Genomic DNA, 6,075 nt, shown 5'->3' on the forward strand with positions numbered 1-6,075 from the left:
CTGCATGGGAACAGTTTTTTAAGTGGGCTGCTGATTGATATAATTTAAAAAAAAAGGGGTTTCACTACAAACATGGGCGGAAATTCCAGGGGGATGTGTCCCCCCTACGCAATATCAAATGTCCCCCTACTATTTTGGGTCTTTGGTGATGCTGAGAAATATTTCACTCAAAATGGGAATAAAACGTGTGTTTTGGGACGAGATGACCTTTTTTCTTTTTTTTTGCTTGTCAAATATATTTTCGTCGAAATGACCTTAAATTTTAGATAATAGCCCCTTTTTTTTGCTTGTCAAATTTTCCAGACTCTTGTCCCCCCCCTACCTTTTGGGAGAGATTTCCGCCCCTGACTACAAAAAGAGGGTCATTTGGGTTACATTTTCTCCACTTGCACACATCTTCCAGGCCTGTGGATACTGCCTATGGAGAATAAAACATCCCAAATAATTTGTTTGGCCAGTGCTATCAGCACCCCCGGTTCCCAGAGCTATGTGTACTTCCCCAACTAAGTTATAATAATATAGATAAGGCAATACAAGTGTGGAATACAGTTCTATAATAATGGTAAAAATTCTGTTACTTCTACTACTACTACTACTAGTAGTAATAAAAATAACAAGAAGGACAAGGAGAATGAGGAGGGGAAAGGAAGAAGACCAGGAAGGGGATTGGGAAGAAGAAGAAACGATAATGATATGGATTTTGTGAGACCCCCAAAAAAATATATATATACGTTGTTGTGGTTAAAATAGCTCGAATGAGGATAAGAGGAAAAATACCTATGATAAAACTAACTTAATTATTCTCTATGTTCATTTAATATTTCCACCATGAAAAGTTTCATTGGTGAATTCAAAAATTCCTTCAAAAAATTTCTAGATTTTTTGAATATTTTTTTTTCGTTCCAGCTTCTGCTTGATTCCTGCTGATTCCAAATAAGTTTGATGGGGGCTTAAATCCAAGTCACCTCCAAAATGAGCAGTGGTGTAACAGTTCTTCATGGGGGAGGGGGGGGGGGGACTCGGGAGGTGTGTACGTGCCCTATGTCATGTAAAAATTACGTGTGAGATTACGGGTACAATGGAAAAACATTAGGTAAAATTTTAACCAGCATTAGGGTAATTATGTGTCCAACCAATTTAGAGCAGGCACCGGCCCCCTATTTTTTGGCTACAAAAAAGGGCGCATCCTTTTTAACTTCTGAAAAACAGAAAGAATAGTATATACGACGAAGGAAGTATTATACCCATGTTTAATTTGCATACATTCGTAATTCCGACGCTTCATATTCCGAAGGTTCAAGTATTCCAAAGGTTCGTTATTCCAAAGGTTCGTAATTGTGAAGGTTCCATTAGTCCGGAAACGAAATAAGGTTTGTTAGTCCAAAAACAAAATGAGGTTCGCAATTCCGAAGGTTCGTTCATCTGAAAACGAAATGAGGTTCGTTAATCTGAAAATGTAAAAATTAAAAATCCCCAAAGTGGGTCTTATCACCCCTATTCTGGTCCAAACAATCAACCCCCCCCCATGCAGAGTGAATTTTTTTTTTTTGGGGGGGGTTTAAAGTGGTAAACATGCAAGAATAGAAGACATTTGAAATTTAAACAAAAGTGCATCAACGCACCCCTATCGATATTTCATTTGATAACTTCTATAGATCTGCTCTCATACTTGTTTTGTTAAGATTAATAGTAGTTTTCTTGTTGCATGCATTTATATTTTATTTGTGTGATGTTCTGTAGTCTGTGTTTTAAGTTGTACTTATTGTAAACATGTTCAGTTTAGTCCTTGTGCCTTAATTTGTATCATGTACATTTATTTACTTTTAAACCAGATAAATAAAATGAACGATCAAATAAATTTGCAGGTCTAGCAATGAGAGAAAAACATGAATTAGCCTCAAAAGCCCTTAGAGAATTCTGCATACGTAAACGCCCCTGGTAACGATAGATCAGCTCCTTTCCACAGGGGTGAGGGTAGGGGGAGACAGGGGGCAATTGCACCCCCCAAATAATAATCATTGGATTTATAAAGGATTGGAAGGGACCACAAAAAATATTACTGAATCACTTAATTATCTTATTGAAGAGATACATTTATATTCAGAAATGCAGGAATTCAGTATTAAGTTTCATAGGTTTTGATTTTTTTTGTAATGTTACAAAAAATCTTGAAAATCAATAAAATTTGGAAAAAAAAAAAAAATAATAATCCCCATAGGAATGAAATACTATTTTTCAAAAATGGGAAATTCCGTTGTCTTTTTAAATGAAATGTGCCGTTTCTTCGAAATGAAAGTATACATTTTAGATTAGAAAATCCCTTTTTTTGTTGTTATTATCATTGTTTAGTAAGGTACTCACTGTTTCCTGTTATAAAAAGGCTTAGAATGTCCAGTTTTCAGACTGGAATATCTTTTTAGCTCGCGCTTCCCACCCGCATTATTCAATGTATCCTATTCATGAGTCACTAATACCTCGATCACATTTGCTCTATGGCGGCCGTACGGCAAGTGGAAAACAGCCGTTTTAACATTTTTTGCACCAGCTACATAATAGGTGGTTTAAAGAAAAAAAAGAATAAAACGGCTATTTTCGACTTGCCGTATGGTCGCCGTAGATCAAATGTGACCGAGGTATAAACGCAAATTAACAGGTTCCTTTTCTGCATGTGGTCAGTATATTCAGCTTGCACTTCACGCTTGATCATGTTAATTCTTCAGTTAGATGCACATCTTTTAAAGATTGCAATTAACAACTGCTCAGAATGTTTTATTTTCATTTCTTATAGAAATGTCCAAAAGTGGCTTGCGATTCACGCTCGCAACACCTACCAAGGATGCCCAAATTACAGTTAATAAAAAAAACGAGTTTTACAACATCAGCTTTGAATTTTTTTCCAATTTGTTCGCTTGTTACACTCTCTCGCGAAAAATAAACCCTATATATATATATATATATATATATATATATATACATGTATATATCTTACCATAATCAGATATCACTTCAAAAGGCTTTGCTCTACTCCACTTTGATCTGCCGCCCTTCTTTTACCTCCCTATCCACATAACACTAATTTTTAACATATAATTAACATAATTTTATTGAAAATTCAATTTTTGTTACAAGTAAGCCTTTTCTAAACTCATACGAAAGAAAAAATGACAAAAATTGTCTGGACCATGTACAAGGTGATCTGTTTATTGAGCATGATGTATACAACTTCTCTCTTAAATCTAACCAGACTGGCAATATCTTTTTTTCTTCTTAATGCATGATGATAAAATGCAGATTCAGACAAATTAAGACCAGCAAAAATTACAAAGTGTGTGGCTTCTTGTGCGCCATCGGGCTTACCGTCATTCATTAGACGATTTTTAACCCTGGATTTTAACATGTTTTAAATGCTTTATAAGTGCATGAAACAAAAACAAACATAAAAACAATCAACTCAACTTTCATGTTATGATATTTCTCCAACATTTTCTTGAACCATCAATGTGTAATATCAGCTAATATGTGTTAAAAATGAAATTTACGTACCGCATGAGTGTGCTCATATAGAATGCAAAACTGTCATCCCTTTCTAAACTTAAAAGAGATTTCTTTTTGCCAAAATAAGAAAAAATCAATCAAGTTCAATTATTCAAGTCCAGAACAATAACACGAATAACATAGAAAAAGACATCTGATGTTCATATCCGAAGATAAGCGTTAGAGAGATATGAATGAGTATTCTTTCTGAAATCATTAACTGATTTCACATCTCAAAAAATTGTAAAAATATGATCGTATTATATTGAGCTCACCGAACCTCAATATTTTCATGAGGTATCTGATGGGGTCACATGACAAAATGTTTGATATTAATTACATCCAACCGCATACATCAAAGCACCATACATATGAGCTACTGATCACCAAACGACCATTATGCCTTTTTAAAAGTGAAATTTTTGCATTTGATATGGGCTCACTCTTTCATGACTATAGGCACCTCATTTCCACATAGATAGGTAATGAGGACATCAATGCTCTTCTGCAAAATATTATTGACCAAAAATTATCGTTCAAGTCAAGGTATTTGGATATACAAGTAGGGATGACTTTCGTTTTGTGCACATCTTCCTTTTGGTATATGTTCTTGTTCAAAGGTTTACTGAATGCCGAACTTGATATATAACAATACTACCATGATATACATCGGTAAAGTGTGTATAGCCGGGCAAATGAAGTAATTAGCCTATACTCTATAGAAATGCAAAGGTATTTTTCTTTTTCTTTGGATTTTCTAGGAATGAATAAGAAAAAGGGTGAAATAGAACAACATCTATTTCAGGTAGTCTCAATAATGTCCGAAAATCTTTCGCCTCATGTCAGACCTCACTTGTAAATTCTTTGCAGAGTTATTCACCACTGGTGGGATGGAACATCTTATCAACAAAAGTTGTTTTTTGTTGGGATCTCCTTTTATGTCATGTGTTAAACATATCATATACATAAACATTTCATTCTTTTTCATCTTGAACCTCCACCCAACTGTTTAAAAGTCCTGGAAAAGAATGTTTTTATTTAATAACAATATACACAAATTGCCAGGGGAACAAACTGATTGATGGCATACTATAATCATCACTGTAATCATCATGATCAAACTTTTCATTTTTTCATCATCAATCATTATAATTTTTCTACCCTAAATTATTGGGGGGGGATGACAATACAGGCCATCCCCCCCGTGATCGACACCCATGCCTATTTGGTTTTCGGATAATCGAACCCTTGGAAAAACGAACCTTATTTCGTTTTCGGATTAACGAACCTTCGGAACAACCAACCTTATTTCGTTTTCCGATTATCAAACTTTTGGAACGAACCTTATTTCGTTCTCGGAATAACGAACCTTATTTCGTTTTCGAACTGACGAACCTTCGGAATAATGCCACAAATGTTCAGTTTAACGAACCCTTTTTCTTTTTCGGATTAACGTACATCGAGGTATAGGCTATTTGCATGTTTGGGAATTACGAACCTTCGGAATAACAAATCTTTGAAATTAAGAAGTGTAACCGTTTAATTCGTAACGGCCGGCCCAATCCCCATAGGCTTACTTGCAGTGGCATGGCATTCTGTTGGTTCACATGCACGCAATTCTTTCAATCATTTCTTCCTTGCGATTTACATACCACCTTTTCTTGTTCTGTGAATCATGATGGACAAAAAACACAATCATACTTTTATTTTACATTGGTCTAATGCTGATTTGCTCAATTACAAACTAATCTACTATCATTTGGTCTACCATCAGTTCATCCACTATCCACATGGTCCAATTGCTATTTCATCTAATACCGATTTAGTTCATACAACATTCGGTCTAATTGGACCAAGTGATTATTGGGCGAAACAAATGAAAAGAAAATAGACCAACTGGTTATGAGACAAAATGGTCATATAGACCAACTGGCGATTAGACAAAGTGATTATGGGTCTAAATGGTTGTTTGACCAAATGTTAATGGACGGGATGGTATAAGACTACATGAAGGTAGATCTTGTGATGAGTGGACGAGTTGGCAGTTGACAAATTAGGAATTTACTCAATCATCATATGGATTGAGATGTGAAGTTCCATTTCCTCTGTGTGTGTGTACGCCTATTGCGTATGAGTGGAACAATGACCTATATAATGAAAATCAGGGGACCGCTTTATGAAAGTTGTCAGCTCTGAAAAACATTGACTTTCTCCGACAGTTCCCATAAAAACAGAGGCCAGTTTCTCTCAGCCAATCACAACAAAGAATTTCACTGAAATTGTCATATCTATCGCTACAATACGTCAACTCTTGATCCTATAATTCTGACTATACAGATAAAAACAATAACCCCCCACCCCCTCTCATGCAAGCTTAATTCACTTACAAATTACCAGGAATTTCTCGGTTTCATCTACCATCTCCTGTCAGCTTTCCTCTTCATCTGCTTTATGATACACCTTTCACAAATAAAGACACAAGACATAGTTTATAAGGAGCATAAAAATAATATATATTAATAATCAAATACAGCCCCTATA

Source organism: Lytechinus variegatus, chromosome 1 (assembly GCF_018143015.1).
Source record: "Lytechinus variegatus isolate NC3 chromosome 1, Lvar_3.0, whole genome shotgun sequence".
NCBI classification, from domain to species: domain Eukaryota; kingdom Metazoa; phylum Echinodermata; class Echinoidea; order Temnopleuroida; family Toxopneustidae; genus Lytechinus; species Lytechinus variegatus.